Source organism: Triticum urartu, chromosome 1A (genome assembly GCF_056163025.1).
Source record: "Triticum urartu cultivar PI428250 chromosome 1A, HENAU_Tu73, whole genome shotgun sequence".
Taxonomy (NCBI): Eukaryota; Viridiplantae; Streptophyta; class Magnoliopsida; order Poales; family Poaceae; genus Triticum; species Triticum urartu.
Genome location: NC_141873.1, coordinates 407,505,921 through 407,524,453, shown reverse-complemented (window position 1 = coordinate 407,524,453; position 18,533 = coordinate 407,505,921).

Below are 18,533 nucleotides of genomic sequence, written 5' to 3'. Positions count from 1 at the left end.
TACTGTCAAAAATGTGCATCATTTCACGTACCTCAAAACCCGCCAGTAGACTCATAAAGGCTTCATGCAGCCCGCGTTTGGCGGACGAAATCCTTTCAATCACTGTACCCATCAATGTGTGGTGCTCTTCTGAGATAGCCGCCTGCTCCAGGAGATCCCTCCGTACATCTGACTGCGCACTAGACGATGTTGGACTCTTTTGATTGCTCTCTTCGAGAGCCGGATACTGAGGACTTCGGGTGGCCATAAGATTACCTTCTGGCCTTGCCGGATCAGGAGAAGCCCTCTGCGACGATACCTCGGGGTCGCCTGCTTCGTAAGGCGGTGTGGCAGGGGGAGGCGTTTCGCTCTCCATCATCTCCAGAAGAAGATCCCCCGAAGACGAGCTCAGCTGAGAAGGGCTAAGATCCGAACTGCAAGATAAATACTTCGGTTATTTTCCTCAGAAGTAAGGTAGGATATCTTCACTATTAAACACCTTTTGATTACTTACAGCTCGTTAGAGGGCTGATCCCTGCGCGGACATTGTGCGGCAAGAACACCCTCCGAGGCAGGACCCTCTGGCGGAGATTTCTTATCCCGTTTGGAAACCTTGATTTATGGATCTTCGGAGGTAGTCCTCTTCCTTCCCCGGGGAGAGAGAATGTCAGATTCTTCCCCTCGGTTATCCTCCCTCGTGGAGGCACTCATTCCCTCGGTTGGAATAAGTAGCGATGGAGGCCCGCTTTCATCCTCTTTATTCCCCCCTTCGTCTTCCTTTAAGGGCACCGGACAAGGTGCTGGCTCGAGCATCTTTTCCAGCACCGGATTGTCCAAGCCTTCAGGAAGGGGGGCCGAACACCGGATCATCTTCGCCTTTGTTATCCAGTCCTGGTCAAAGAGCAATTCTTTAGAATGATGTCATGATAAATAAAAGGACGATGTGCTTGGCCATGGGATTAATTACTTGGGCGGCGGTGCGGTTGCTTCTCAGGCCCACGTCCTCGGTAGTGTTCGGACATTCTATTTGGGGTCCGAAGAACAATTTGTACATCTCCTCATGCGTCATGCCAAGGAAATTTTGAATAGTGCGTGGTCCTTCTGGGTTGAACTCCCACATGCGGAGGGGTCGGCGTTTGCAAGGTTGGACTCGACGAACCAGCATGACTTGCATCACCATAACCAGACTGAAATCTCCCTCGAAGAGATCTCGGATACGGCTCTGCAGTATTGGCACGTCCTTGGATGGACCCCAGCTCAGTCCCCTGCTGATCTATGACATCAGTTGTGGTGGAGGGCCCGAGCGAAAGGTGGGGGCAGCTACCCACTTGGCACTTCGGGGAGCTGTGACGTAAAACCACTCCCGTTGCCACAATCCAGACACCTCTGGAAAGGAACCCTTTGGCCATGGAGCATCAGCAATTTTGCTTATTAAAGCACCTCCGCACGCTGCAAACTATCCCTCGACCATCTTCGGCTTCACATCGAAGGTCTTGAGCCATAAGCCGAAGTGAGGGGTGGTGCGGAGGAAGGCCTCACAGACAACAATAAATGATGAGATGTGAAGAAGGGAGTCCGGGGCCAGATCGTGAAAATCCAGCCCGTAATAGAACATAAGACCCCTGACAAAGGGATCCAGAGCGAGGCCTAACCCTCGGAGGAAGTGGGAGACGAACATAATGCTCTCATTGGGTTCGGGAGTAGGGACGACCTGCCCTCGGGCGGGCAACCTATGCGAAATTTCGGCGGTCAGATATCTGGCCTCCCTCAACTTCTTGATGTCCTCCTCCGTGATGGAGGAAGACATCCACCGGCCTTGAAGGCTGGATCCGGACATGATTGAAGGTCCGAAGCACCTGACCTTGGCTTTGGGTGTTAGAACTCGAGGCGAGGGAGGGATTCGATTGAGCACGGGAGGGAAAAAAGTAACAGCCTTGTCCCTTTATAAAGAGGGTGAATATCAAGCGTCCTCCTCGTGGCCGTTTGGGACTTGCCTAACATCTAGGAGTCCTAGGCACGGTTGGGTTACCCACGTCCGTATTGATGAGAATCCCGTAATAAGGGGAACACGATCTCTGCTTTGACAAGACGTGTCAAGAAATCGCCTCGCGTTATGTGCGGGGGGCGGTTAAAGAAAAATAGTTCGAATAATCACCGGACCATGACATGATGTCATGCTGCCAAAACATGTCAGCAGATTAGATTTGTGGAAATGTTATTCTCTCTACGGTGGTATGTGGAACTTATTTTGCAGGGTCAGACACTATCCTTGTATTCAAACTCTTCCGTGGTGTATTCGGAGGAGGAACCCGCCTTGCAATGCCGAAGACAACACTGCGTGCCGGACTCATCGTCATTGAAGCCTGGTTCAGGGGCTACTGAGGGAGTCCTGGATTAGGGGGTCACCGGACAGTCGGACTATATCCTTTGGGCAGATTGTTGGACTATGAAGATACAAGATTGAAGACTTCGTCCCGTGTCCGGATGGGACTCTACTTGGCGTGGAAGGCAAGCTACGCAATACGGATATGTATATCTCGTCCTTTGTAACCGACCTTGTGTAACCCTAGCCCCTTCCGGTGTCTATATAAACCGGAGGGTTTTAGTCCGTAGGACAACATACAATCATACCATAGGCTAGCTTCTAGGGTTTAGCCTCTCCGATCTCGTGGTAGATCAACTCTTGTAATACCCATATTATCAAGTATAATCAAGCAGGATGTAGGGCTTTACCTCCATCAAGAGGGCCCGAACCTGGGTAAAACATCGTGTCCCCTGCCTCCTGTTACCATCTGCCTTAGACGCACAGTTCGGGACCCCCTACCCGAGATCCGCCGGTTTTGACACCGACAATGATCATCACACTTTTATTTTCTTACAACTCAAGAATTACAACTCGATACTTAGAACAAAATATGACTCTGTGTGAATTCCTCCGGCGGTGTACCGGGATTGCGATGAATCAAGAGTGACATGTATGAAAAAATTATGAACGGTGGCTTTGCCACAAATACGATGTCAACTACATGATCATGCAAAGCAATATGACAATGATGATGCGTGTCATAATAAATGGAACGGTGGAAAGTTGCATGGCAATATATCACAGAATGGCTATGGAAATGCCATAATAGGTAGGTATGGTGGCTGTTTTGAGGAATATATAAGGAGGCTTATGTGTGATAGAGCGTATCATATCACGAGGTTTAGATATACCGGCTAAGTTTGCACCAACTCTCAAGGTGAGAAAGGGCAATGCACGGTACTGAAGAGGCTAGCAATGATGGAAGGGTGAGAGTGCGTATAATCCATGGACTCCACATTAGACATAAAGAACTCAGATACTTATTGCAAAAATCTACAAGTCATCAAAACCAAGCACTACGCGCATGCTCCTAGGGGGATAGATTGGTAGAAAAAGACCATCGCTCGTCCCCGACTACCACTCAAAAGGAAAGCAATCAAAGAACACCCCATGCTTCAAATTTGTCACATAACGTTTACCATACGTGCATTCTACGGGACTTACCAACTTCAACACAAGTATTCATCAATTTCACAATTACTCAACTAGCACACTTCTAATATTACCACCTTTATATCTCAAAACCATCTATCAAGCATCCAACTTCTCTTAGCATTTAAAATTTATAACCAAAGTGAATTACCATGCTGTTCTAAAGGACTCTCAAAATGATATAAGTGAAGCATGAGAGATCAATTATTTCTATAAAATAGAACCACCGTCGTGCTCTAAAAGATATAAGCGAAGCACTAGAGCAAAAATTGTATAGCTCAAAAGATATAAGTGAAGCACATCAAGTATTCTAATAAATTCCAACTCATGTGTGTCTCTCCCAAAAGGTGTGTACAGCAAGGATGATTGTGGTAAACTAAAAAGCAAAGACTAAAATCATACAAGACGCTCCAAGCAAAACACATATCATGTGGCGAATAAAAATATAGCTCCAAGTAAAGTTACCGATGGACGAAGACGAAAGAGGGGATTCATGCCTTCTGGGGCATCCCCAAGCTTAGGATTTTGGTATCCTTGGATTTTACCTTGGGGTGCCTTGGGCATCCCCAAGCTTAGGCTCTTGCCACTCCTCGTTCCATAATCCATCAAATCTTTACCCAAAACTTGAAAACTTCACAACACAAAACTTAAAAGAAAATCTTCGTGAGCTCCGTTAGTAAAAGAAAACAAACCACCACTTCCAGGTACTGTAATGAACTCATACTTTATTTATATTGGTGTTAAACCTACCGTATTCCAACTTTTCTATGGTTCATAAACTCTATTACTAGCCATAGATTCATCAAAATAAGCAAACAACACGCGAAAAATAGAATCTGTCAAAAACAGAACAGTCTGTAGTAATCTGTAGGTTTCGAATACTTATGGAACCCAAAAAATTCTAAAATAAATTTATGGACGTGAGGAATTTATCTATTAATCATCTCCAAAAAGAATAACTAAACATCTCCCTCCAATAAAAATGGCAGTAATTCTTGTGAGCGCTAAAGTTTCTGTTTTTTACAGCAAGATCAAAAAGACTTTCCCCAAGTCTTCCCAACGGTTCTACTTGGCACAAACACTAATTAAACACACACAAAACACAACCAAAACAGAGGCTAGATAATTTATTTATTACTAAACAGGAACAAAAAGCAAGGAATAAAAATAAAATTGGGTTGCCAAGCGCTATCGTTTAACGCCCCTAGCTAGGCATAAAAGCAAGGATAGATCTAGGTATTGCCATCTTTGATAGGAAATTCTTCAATAAGACACCTATACTCCTAGGAGTTTCTTTCTTTTTATTAATTATAAAACTCCTAGGCACGAAATCAAGAAAATCATTTGTAGCAAAAGGTTCCTTAAGGATAGTGAGAAAGTTGGGGTGAACACTTATGGATTTGAGGTCCGCACTTCCCTTACTAGAAGTTTCACCCTTATTTTTAGGAACATACATCAATTTGGCAATCTTAGCATTAGAAGGAGTATTTTTCATAGAAGAAAAGGCAGACCCTAGGTTGGTAATAATATCCTCAATTTTATCAATTCTAGTGGAATCTTGATCTATCTTTTCATTAACCATAGGTTCCTTTTCTTTAAAAAATTTAAGAGCAACTCCTACCTTAGATCCGTATTGGGTAATTTGGTTATGGATCTTTCTATCCAAATTTTCAATCAACTCTATGGTGGCAACTTTATTTTCAATAATTTCAAGCCCTTGCATCACGTGTTCCAAAGTTAAAATAGTTCCATTAACCAAAAGAGGTGGTGGGCCAAACAAATCTATCATAGAATTATAAGAATCAAAAGTATGGCTACCCAAGAAATTTCCTCCGGTAATGGTATCAAGAATATATATATTCCAAGGAGTGATGCCTACATAAAAATTGCGAAGAAGAACGGAATTAGATTGCTTCCTAGTAGATCTATTTTGCGCATTGCAAATTCTGTACCAAGCATCTTTTAGATTTTCTCCCTTCCTTTGTTTAAAATTAAGGACCTAATTCTCGGGAGATAGAGGAGTAGATAAAGGACTAGCCATAACAATGAAGCAAGCAAAAGAAAGGGCGGATGAGAAAGAGGGCGAATAAAACGGCAAGGGTAAAGTGGGGGAGAGGAAAATGAGAGGCAAATGGCAAATAATGTAATGCAAAGGATAAGAGTTGTGATGGGTACTTGGTATGTCTTGACTTGGCGTAGATCTCCCCGGCAACGGCGCCAGAAATCCTTCTTGCTACCTCTTGAGCACTGCGTTGGTTTTCCCTTCAAGAGGAAAGGGTGATGCAGTAAAACAGCGTAAGTATTTCCCTAAGTTTTTGAGAACCAAGGTATCAATCTAGTAGGAGACCACGCGCGAGTCACCTCGTACCTACAAAAACAAATAAGAACCTCGCAACCAACGCGATAAAGGGGTTGTCAATCCCTTCACGGCCACTTGCAAGAGTGAGATCTGATGGAGATGATAATAATAAGATAAATATTTTTGGTATTTTTATGATATAGATTGAAAGTAAAGATTGCAAAATAAAATAGATTGGAAACTTGTATGATGGACAATAGACCCGGGGACATATGTTTCACTAGTGGTTTCTCTCAAGATAGCATAAGTATTACAGTGGGTGAACAAATTACTGTCGAGCAATTGATAGAAAAGCGAATAATTATAAGAATATCTAGGTATGATCATGTATATAGGCATCACATCCGTGATAAGTAGACCGACTCCTGCCTGCATCTACTACTATTACTCCACACATCGACCGCTATCCAGCATGCATCTAGAGTATTAAGTTCATAAGAACAGAGTAACGCATTAAGCAAGATGACATGATGTAGAGGGATAAACTCGTGCAATATGATATAAACCCCATCTTTTTATCCTCAATGGCAACAATACAATGTGTGTCGTTTCCCTTTATGTCACTGGGATCGAGCACCGCAAGATTGAACCCAAAGCTAAGAAGTTCTCCCATTGCAAGAAAGATCAATCTAGTAGGCCAAACCAAACTGATAATTCAAAGAGACTTGCAAAGATAAACCAATCATACATAAAAGAATTCAGAGAAGATTCAAATATTGTTCATAGATAGACTTGATCATAAACCCACAATTCATCGGATCTCGACAAACACACCAGAAAAGAAGTTTACATCGAATAGATCTCCAAGAGAATCGAGGAGAACTTTGTATTGAGATCCAAAGAGAGAGAAGAAGCCATCTAGCTACTAGCTATGGACCCGAAGGTCTGAGGTAAACTACTCACACATCATCGGAGGGCCATGGAGTTTATGTAGAGGCCCTCCGTGATGAATGCCCCCTCCGGCGGAGTTTCGGAAAAGGTCCCAAGATGGGATCTCTTGGGTACAGAAGGTTGCGGCGGTGGAAATAGGGTTTCGTGGTGCTCCTGGATGTTTTCGGGGTATGTGAACATATATAGGAGGAAGAAGTAGGTCGGTTGAGCCACAAGGGGCCCGTGAGGGGGGAGGGCGCGCCCGGGGGGTAGGCGCGCCCCCTGCCTTGTGGCTGCCTCGTTCGTTTCTTAACGTCCACTCCAGAATCTGATAATGCAAGAGCACGACATTGAAGAAATCAGAGAAAGGGGGGACCAGACCGGCCAGGAGGGCGTGGAGATGAAGGAGGATTTCGATGACCCCCATGTAGACCAAGGCTCGGGAGGCAAGCCAGACCACCGTCTCCTTCCACTTGTTGAAATCGGTGGCGAGGGCCTGCCTAACCTTGTCCAACCCCTCCTGGTTGATCACCATGGACCGGTCTAGCGCGGGTTCCGCCCCTAGTGAGGGCTCCGCGGGCGCGCGGGCCTTCCTCTTCTTAGTCAACCTGGGAGCCATGGCTGCGGAAGTGGATTGGTGCTGGTGCGGAATCTGGAGAAGGAGGCGCAAGCTCGCAGGGAAGAGAAGGAAGCAAAGGATGAGCACGATGGGCAATGGTGGCCAGGCCGCGTTTGACAGGCAGTTTTCAAGTCAGACGGTTGTCGAGGTAGCATGGGGAAGTGGAGACGCCCATGTCCCATTAAGCGCCATGCGTCGACTTGGCCCGCAGGTGATTGGGGTCCACGGTGCTTCGCCCTTGCCATTTGGCTTCTCCTCGAAGCTGTCGGCGTTCTGGGAAAGGGGGTACCCAGACTTGCCTGCCTGCGGCCCACGTCGTGGCTCCATCGATGGCCTGGTACGGCCCACCTTCGGCACCAACAACTCAAGACCCTCGCGAGGGGCCAAGCCTCGCGAGGCGGATGACACCAAGACCTCCAGACGGAGCGGCCTCCTCAGGCTGGCTCCTGAGGAGCGGAGATTTCTATGCAAGCTTTACCTCATGAGGTTCAGATGGTGTGAGCCATGACGACCAAGGCCAGGCGGGCGCCAACGGGCACAGGACAGCAGTTTCCTCTTTGGTGCTAAGGAGGCAAGTGCAGGCCCGGAGTCCCGAGGAATCAGCCAAAGGTTTCCATTCCTATGCAACAAGACCAAGACCACCAGGACGGAGGTCATCGCCGAGCCCACCACGGCGTCATGACCAGAGGCTTTGCAGACGAAGACTACTTTTGTTAGGATAAGATGTACCAGTTGTCTCTCTTCGAATTTGGTCATTGTGGGATCCCTTCCCGCCTTCATTTGGGAAGAGGACCAAGGCCATTATAAATAGGACCTAGCTACAACGATAGAGGAGGACGGGATCTGGATCACATTCAGATCATCCTCTCCCTCACAAGCTCAGGAACACACCTCCTGAGGTTGTTCTTCCACTATACTAGTTCATCATGAGCCCACCTCGAGGCCAATCCACCACAAAGCAGGAGTAGGGTTTTACACCGCAAGGTGGCCCAAACCTGGGTAGACTGCTGTGTGCTCTTTCCTTTTAGTTCATCGAGCTAGGCCATGGGATCGATGGGTTGGCAGACTGGGGAAGTTGAGTTCTTCACACGCACCCAGAGTTCAAATCTATCCAGGGTTTGCGGAGCGTGAAATCTGACAGAAGCCAAGTCCGAGCGCACCTTGGGCCCGGCGTCCTGGGAACCAGGGTACCCAGGCTTGCCTGCCTGCAGCCTGCGCATGGCTCCATTGACAGCCCGGTATGGCCAACCTTCAGCATCGGTAAGACAAGACCCTCACGAGGATCCAAGCCTCGCGAGGTGGACGACATCAAGACCTCCGGAGGGAGCGGCCTCCCCAGGCGGGCTCCTGAGGAGCGGAGATTCCTATGCAAGCGCCCATCTCATGAGGTTTAGGTGACGCAAGCCATGACGACCAAGGCCAGGCGGGTGCCAGCGGGCGCAGAGGAGCAGGTTTCCTCTTTGGTGCTAAGGAGGCAAGCACAGGTGCGGAGTCCCGAGGAACCAGCCAAAGGTTTCCATTCCTGTGCAACGAGACCAAGACCTCTAGGACGGCAGGACGGATATCATCATCGAGCCTACCACGGTGTCACGACCAGAAGCTTTGCAGGCGAAGACCACCTTTCACCAGGACAAGATGTACTACTTGTCCCCCTTTAAAATTGGCCACTGTGGGATCCCTTCCCGCCTTCGTTTTGGGGGAAGAGGACCAAGGACACTATAAATATAGCTTAGCCACCACCATAGGGAGGGGACCCAATCTGAACCCTCAATAGTTCACACCCACAGAAGAATAGACCTCCTGAGGTTGTTCTTCCTCTGTACTAGTTCATCCTCAGCCCCTCGCGAGGCTAATCCACCCCAAAGCAGGAGTAGGGTCTTACACCGCAAGGTGGCCCAGACCTAGGTAAACTGCAGTGTCTCTTTCCTTTCCTGTTCATTGAGCTAGGGCATGGGAACGGCGAGTCGACCGTCAGGAGAGGTTGAGTTCTTCTCACATGCCCCAGAGTTCGAACCTTTCTTGGGTGTGCGGAGCCCTGAATCCGGCAATATGTATTTGACATTAAGAAAGTAATAGCAATAAATTGAACGATCAATATGCTAAGCTAACGGATGGGTCTTGTCCATCACATCATTCTCCTAATGATGTGATCCCATTATCAAATGACAACACATATCTATGGCTAGGAAACCTTAATCATCTTTGATCAACGAGCTAGTCTAGTAGAGGCTTACTAGAGACACGGTATTTGTTTATGTATTCACACATGTATTTAAGTTTTTGGTCAATACAATTCTAGCATGAATAATAAACCTTTATCATGAATAAGGAAATATAAAATAACAACTTTATTATTGCCTCTAGGGCATATTTCCTTCAGAGGCTTCTCTCTCGAACACATAGCATACAGTGGGCGAACAAATTACTGTTGGGAAATTGATAGAAAAGCTCATAGTTATGACGTATTCACGTCAATGATCATGTATATAGGCATCATGTCCAAGACAAGTAGACCGACTCCTGCCTGCATCTACTACTATTACTCCACCAATCGACCGCTGTCCAGCATGCATCTATGGTATTAAGTTCATGACAAACGGGGTAATGCCTTAAGCAGGATGACATGATGTAGACAAAGTATACACAATAAATATGAATAAACCCCGTCGTTTTAACCTTAATGGCAAAAATACAAACACATGTCTTGTCCCCTACTATGTCACTGGGATATAGAGCACCACAAGATTGAACCCATTATAAAAGCACCTCTCTCACTGAAGATAAACCAATCTAGTTGGCCAAACCAAATGGATAGATCGGAGAGAAATACAAAGCTATAACAATCATGCATAATAAAGTTCAGAAAAGACTCATTACTTTCAATGAATAATTTGATCATAAAACGCAATTCATCTGATCCCAACAAACACAACGCAAAAGAAGGTTACTTTGGATAGAACTCCAAGAAGACCGAGGAGAACATTGTATTGAAGATCAAAGAGAGAGAAGAAGCCATCTAGCTACTAGCTATGAACCCGTAGGTCTGTGGTGAACTACTCACGCGTCATCATAAAGCAACAAGGATGATGTAGAAGCCCTCCGTGATCGATTCCCCTCCCGCCAGAGTACCGTAAAAGTCCTCCGGATGGGATCGCGGAAGAACAGAAGCTTGCGGTGGTGAAAAAGGTGTTTCGGGTGGCTCTCTGTTGGTTTGGAAATATTAGGGAATTTGTAGAGGTGGAATTAGGTCAAGGGATTGGGGGGGCACGAGCTCAGGGGCGCCAATTCATTGCTCTTGTGTTTCAAAAGATAGTCTCCTCAACACTCAATCACTCTCTCACAGATTTGGCACGGTGGTGGGAGAAGGATCGGAGTGGAAGGCAACTTGAGGGGGCTAGAAATCAATGATCAAATGGTTGGAGTGGAAATCCTTAATCTCAACACAAGTTTAGGTGGTTCTCTTTGAGAAAATGGATATGTGAAGTGTAGTTTCGTCCTGGTTGCTCTCTGGGGGAGTAGGTGGTGTGGGTGGGGGTATTTATAGCCATCACAAACGATATAGCTGTTACAAACTTTATGCACAACTTGGTGACACCAAAATTTAATCTCGGTGAGACCGATTAGTGTAAAAGATTTGAACGTTAGACATTTTGGTGAGACTGAATGAATCCACTCGGCGGCTTCAATATGTGATGACCTAAGCACTTGCGTCGTTTCCGTAATTCCCATCGCTTTCACTCAGTGATTCAAAATGAACACGATGGGGCACATAAAGTTTGCCAGTACACTTCGGTTGGACCGAATGCCATCTTGGTGAAACCAAGTTTCTAGGGTTCAGGTTGTGGCTCTGTCTTGTGTATCTCGATGGGTCCGGGCGTCATTGCTTTGGTGGGACCGAGAGTGTCTTTTGGGCCTTGGACATATTGGATGGTGAGAATGTGGATGAGGTTTATGGAGCAATATATTGAAGCACTTGAACAAATGACTCATGATCAAAATCTCATCTCCTTTTAATAGTGTTGGCTTTCCTATGGACTCTATATGATCTTTGATCACTTAATAAAAAATGTAGAGTCTTGAAGTTTTTGCCAATCTATGTCCTTTGCATTTTGAGGGTCCACAATGACATGTCATTGCCATACCTACATTGAACTTTCCTGAAATGATCTTTGAATGGGCTCTAGTTCAATGACATACATGTTGTTACTAATTACCAAAACCACCGGGGGATTAGTTCAATTTCACCCGCTGCCCACAAAAATCGAACACCTACTTTGCAACATCGTTCAAGTGCACCTCCTTGAAGGCCTTGTCAGTCCTCACCCCACTAACTATGATCTCACACATCTTGTTAAGCACAGACGCCGACAGGAACAACTGCCATTTCATGGAGTTCCCCTGACCTCCTTATCCTTTGCGGCTGTCTTTTGAGCAGTAGCCTGAGCTGCAGCATTGGGCCGAGCCAGCACAAATGATGAAGCCACAGGGTGGAATCGTAGGAGACACCTCGAAAACATCTCAATTAGGAGGCATCTGGTCGATGGGTGGCTGGGAGTCCTCGACATATGACGTCGCAAACTAGCTCTAGGACATGGCAATGGCATGACTAAACTCTTGCACGCTCATGTGTTACAAGCGTAAGCATCAGCAAGAGTGGAGCACACTACACATCAATAGCAGGAACTAGCAGTAAACATGAATAGTGTGAACTAACACTACATATGAATAGTATGAACGAGCACTACCACATGTACAGACAGATGATCTAGTTCAACACAACAACTCAAATCATAACAAGGAGTTCAACAAACTAGCACACATACTTGCATACTAGCATATACTGCACATCAAGCATACTACCAATTCATCACCACTAGCTATCAATCATTGCCTACATGGAAACAACTCCTAGCATGCTTCAAATCCATCACTATCAGCTACCAGAACATCACATTCACATAGATTGATGGTGTAGAATGCATAACATGGTCACAAATTTAACCCTATCACATGCTCACAGATTTAACTAGAATGAGTACAGAGAAGGGGTGATTGAAATCACATACGCCATCGGAGGAACTTGAAGGAGGTGTGGAACACGTCGGAGAAGAGTAGGACTCGAATCGCCGCCACCGCCGTCAACCGGTGGCCGAAACACGAGCCTAACTTACCCGGTCGTTGTTGTCGATTCACGCTAGAGGGAAAGCTCGAGAGGGGGGAATGGTGGCAGAAGTTTTGGAGGTGAAGTGAGGCCAGCTAATTTTTTTGAATGAAAGGGGTTGCCCCCCTGCCCCAATTTTATAGATTGAAGTAGATAAAGCAGTCACAAACCAGTTCACAACGCCTAAGCAGGGAATAAAACTATTCTCCAGGAGACTACGCTACCTAGAGCTCGAGAGCAGAAGTTCTCTCCAACACAGCAGGAATGAAATCTAGGTACTTATTATTACAAAGCCACATCAGAAGGAAAGGGAACAACGATAGCTTCCACTCTGATCGCACCCCTCATGCTCCCCTCCCACACCTCACTTCCAGGCGATCCGCATCAGTTCTCCATGTCGCTTGTCCAATAGGAGGATGCACCTTTGCAGCAGGGTTGCTTGAGCATCGTCGCAGAGAACCTTCCACTGGTGCAAATAATAGCTTAGCTTTGCAAGAATGCAGTTCATGTTTCTCCATTTCTGCCCCTAAAAACAAAATTTGTTTCTTAGTCTCCACAAGCTCCACAAGGAAGCAGCTATAACCATGTTAAGCACAAGCTTCTTTTTATGTACTAGCCAAAAAGCAAAAATATTGTCAAAGCTAGTAATTCTATCAATATCAAAGAAATCAGATACAAAGCCCCACACATGTTGGGCCACCACACAATCAAACATCAAATGTTGAACAGTTTCGAACTCTGCACAGAAAAGACAAGAAGGGTCCTCCATCTCCCTCCTTTTAGCAAGATTATCCCTAGTTAGGATTTTGTTGTGAGCACACAACCACAAGAACACATGTATTTTCTGAGGACACATAATCTTCCAAACGTCATCTTTGATAGTAGAAGCTATCCCCCCAAAATTGATGCTTTTGTAGAAGGATTTCACAAAGTATAAGCCATTAGATTCCAAAGACCAACTTGGCATATCAGATTCATCTAATAGGGGACACTGTTGAACAACCCTCAACAATAGTTCCCATCTATCCAATCCACTCTGGTCAACGCACCTCCTAAAAGTTAACTTAAGTTCACGCCCATCCCACACCTGAGCTACAGTACAATCCGTTTGGTTACAAATGCAGTATAAATCCCAGAATTGTACCTTCAGGGAACACTCCCCGACCCAGGTATCGTGCCAGAAGCTAATTAACACACCATTACCCAATCTCCATCTGCAAAAGTTTTTCGCAACAGCTAACGCCCAGGTGATGCTCTTCCAGAAGGTAGAACCACCATCACCTTTTGCCCACAGGAGGTTAGGAGCATTCACTCTATATTTATAACGGATGATTTTTTTTCCAGTCTGAATCAGACTCATCAAAGAACCTTTTCCCCCAGGAAGTGAGCAAGGCCATATTATATTCTTTGATGTTTGGAATCCCCAAACCTCCATACTATTTCCTCTTAGTAACAAAACCCAGTTAGCTAGGTGGTATTTGTGTTGGTCCCCAATATTTCCCCAAAAGAAGTGCGCCATTTGGGAGTTGATGGCATTAATTGCCCACTTGGGAAATTTAATGACAGACATGAGATAAGCAGGTATGCTGATCAAGCATGCACAAAGCAAAATAATCTTTCCTCTATACGTGAGATATCTCCCAAGCCATCCAGAAATGCCCTTAATAATTCTGTCAATAATGGGCTGAAGATCCTCCCTCTTCAATTTGTCATAGTGCAAAGGCACACCTAAATATTTAATAGGAAAACAACCTTTTTTACAACAGAAAATCTGAGCAAAATCATTAGCCACTCCCTCATCTATATTGATGGTCATCAAGTCACTTTTATGAAAATTAATTTTCACCCCAGAAAGCGTTTCGAAACACGATAAAAACCATTTGAAGTTTCTAGCTTTATGAACCGAGTTCTCCAAAAAAAGAATAGTATCGTATGCGTATTGTAGACTCACCACACCCCCTGGAATTATATTGGGCAGAAGCCCGGATATTAGGTCTTGGGAGGCAGCTTTTTAAAGCATTTTTGTAAACACATTAGCTACTAAGTTAAACAACAAGGGGGAGTGTGGATCTTCTTGTTTAAGCCCTTTCCCTCCAACGAAATAGTTCCCATTATTATCATTAATTCTCACAACAAAAGTACTGTTAATCAATGTACATTTAATCCAAGCAATCCACTTGGGGCAAAAACCCCTAGATTGTAACATTTCAAATAAGAAATCCCAGTTAACACGGTCATAAGCTTTTTCATAATCCAATTTAAGCACTAAGCCTTGCGACCCAGATTTTTTGACCTCATGAATCACTTCATGTGTCATGACAACACTCTCTAATATATACCTACCTTTAATAAAGGCTGTTTGGTTTGAAGAGATTAATCTACGACCAATAGGAGAAACCCTATTGGTCATAGCTTTAGAAAAAAAAATTAATACCACAGTTGCTCAGACTAATTGGTCTAAATTTCTTCATATCCTTGGCGTCAGGCTCTTTAGGGATAAGGACAATCAAAGCAAAATTCATTCTCGGCATATCTAGCTTGCCTTCCTCAAAGTCTCTCACTAACACCATAAAATCAGTTTTGATAACATCCCAAAAGGTTTGATAGAAAAGAAATGACAGGCCATCTGGTCCAGGGGCACCATGTGCATACGAACCAAATATGGCCTCCTTGATCTCCTCCTCAGAGAAGTTATTTTGGAGATGTTCGTTCTCTTCCTCAGTGGCCAAGTCACTGTCCTCCCAGAAGGAAGGCCCGAGATGTACATTAGGTTTTTTTCAGCTCCAAATAGATTTTTATAAAAGGTAGTAGCTACTTCCAGCATATCCTTGGTGCTATAGGCAGGGCCATTATCTCCATTTAGTTCAGAGAGGTGATTCTTTCTATGTCTATGATTAGCTACAGCTTGGAAGTAAGCATTGTTCTTATCACCATCAACAATCTTTCGGTCTCTGGAGCGCTGCCAGAAAGCGGTTACTTTTTTACTCCAGATACCAGCTAGTTCCTTTTTTATCTCCTCCATCCTGTGCCTGTCTACGTCATTAATTTGATTCCTTTCCGAAAAACACCAAGGATATCAAATTCGAGCAGAAGCTCTCTCTTCCTCTTCTTAATGCCTGCCTCAATATTAATGCTCTAGCCTTTTACTTTTTTCCTAAATAATCTACTTTTATTCATCCAAACATCCATGGCCGTCTTGCCAGGGACTGGAGTGTTCCAAGTTTTACGCACTAAATCTTTGAAATCAGGTTGGTCAAGCCACCACTTCTCAAACCAAAACATTTTGGGAGAGGTAACCCTCCGAGCACCAGTGTCAATGAGAAACGGTGTATGATCGCTCCCAACACGTGGGAGAGCTGTCACTACAGACAGAGGGAATTTAATATCCCAAGAACCAGAATAAAAAACCCTATCTATTGTGGCAAAAAGAGGGTTATTCTGGTTGTTAATCCAAGTAAATTTCCTGTTAGCACTCTTGATCTCCATAAGAGACCATTTATTGATCCAATCATTAAACAGATAGGAAAACTGGTTATTAATAATCCCATTGTTCTTATCATGAGCCGATCTAACCAAATTGAAATCCCCTCCCAGCAAAACTGGATAGGTAAGGTTATCCATAGTGTCATGGAGTTCAGCAATAAACTCTAACTTTTTATCATTATAAGAAGTGCCATACACAGCCACTAGATGCCACAGAAAACCATCACACTTATTTTTGACAGTAGTCACAATACAAAACTCTTTATTAATAAATCATATCACCTCAAATAATTCACTCTTAAGACCCACAAGGATCCCCCCAGCAGTGTTCACAGCCGGTAAATAATGCCACACAAATTCCTCCTTACCAGATATATACTTGAGAACACAGCTATCAATATTTTATTTCTTGGTTTCAAAGAAACACACAAAATCCACATGATTGTTACTAACAAAGTCACCTAGGCACTGATTTTCCCCAGTCTGGCCCATCCCCCGAATGTTCCAAAAGGCCCCTATCATTTAATATTAAATGGGTGCGACAAGCCACAAGGCTTTTTTTGTATTCAGGGCAGGGCTTTCCATTGATGGTGTTGGAAATATGCCCTAGAGGCAATAATAAATTAGTTATTATTATATTTCCTTGTTCATGATAATCGTTTATTATCCATGCTAGAATTGTATTGATAGGAAACTCAGATACATGTGTGGATACATAGACAACACCATGTCCCTAGTAAGCCTCTAGTTGACTAGCTCGTTGATCAATAGATGGTTACGGTTTCCTGACCATGGACATTGGATGTCGTTGATAATGGGATCACATCATTAGGAGAATGATGTGATGGACAAGACCCAATCCTAAGCCTAGCACAAGATCGTGTAGTTCGTATGCTAAAGCTTTTCTAATGTCAAGTATCATTTCCTTAGACCATGAGATTGTGCAACTCCCGGATACCGTAGGAGTGCTTTGGGTGTACCAAACGTCACAACGTAACTGGGTGACTATAAAGGTGCACTACGGGTATCTCCGAAAGTGTCTGTTGGGTTGGCACGAATCGAGACTGGGATTTGTCACTCCGTGTAACGGAGAGGTATCTCTGGGCCCACTCGGTAGGACATCATCATAATGTGCACAATGTGATCAAGGAGTTGATCACGGGATGATGTGTTACGGAACGAGTAAAGAGACTTGCCGGTAACGAGATTGAACAAGGTATCGGGATACCGACAATCGAATCTCGGGCAAGTATCATACCGCTAGACAAAGGGAATTGTATACGGGATTGATTAAGTCCTTGACATCGTGGTTCATCCGATGAGATCATCGTGGAACATGTGGGAGCCAACATGGGTATCCAGATCCCGCTGTTGGTTATTGACCGGAGAGTCATCTCGGTCATGTATGCATGTCTCCCGAACCCGTAGGGTCTACACACTTAAGGTTCGGTGACACTAGGGTTATAGAGATATTAGTATGTGGTAACCCGAAAGTTGTTCGGAGTCCCGGATGAGATCCCAGACGTCACGAGGAGTTCCGGAATGGTCCGGAGGTAAAGAATTATATATAGGAAGTGCTATTTCGGCCATCGGGACAAGTTTCGGGGTCACCGGTATTGTACCGGGACCACCGGAAGGGTGCTGGGGGTCCACCGGGTGGGGCCACCTGCCCCGGGGGGCCACATGGGCTGTAGGGGGTGCGCCTTGGCCTATATGGGCCAAGGGCACCAGCCCCAAGAGGCCCATGCGCCAAGAATCAAGGGAGAGGAAGAGTCCTAAAGGGGGAAGGCACCTCCGAGGTGCCTTGGGGAGGAGGGACTCCTCCCTGGCCGCACCCTTCCTTGGAGGAAGGGCCAAGGCTGTGCCTCCCCCCTCTCCCTTGGCCCTATATATAGTGGGGGGAAGGGAGGGCAGCCCAACCTAAGCCCTGGCGCCTCCCTCTCCCTCCCATGACACATCTCCCTCCTCCCGCAGTGCTTGGCGAAGCCCTGTTGGAATCTCGCTACTTCCACCACCATGCGTCGTGCTGCTGGATCTCCATCAACCTCTCCTTCCCCCTTGCTGGATCAAGAAGGAGGAGACGTCGCTGCTCCGTACGTGTGTTGAACGTGGAGGTGCCGTCCGTTCGGCGCTAGGATCATCGGTGATTTGGATCACGACGAGTACGACTCCATCAACCCCGTTCTCTTGAACGCTTCTGCGCGCGATCTACAAGGGTATGTAGATCCACTCCTCCCTCGTTGCTAGATGACTCCATAGATAGATCTTGGTGACACATAGGAAAATTTTGAATTTATGCTACGTTCCCCAACAGTGGCATCATGAGCTAGGTCTATGCGTAGTTTCTATGCACGAGTAGAACACAAAGTAGTTGTGGGCGTTGATTTTGTTCAATATGCTTGCCGTTACTAGTCTTATCTTGATTCGGCGGCATCATGGGATGAAGCGGCCCGGACCAACCTTACACATACGCTTACGTGAGACCGGTTCCACCGACTGACATGAACTAGTTGCATTAGGTGGCTGGCGGGTGTCTGTCTCTCCC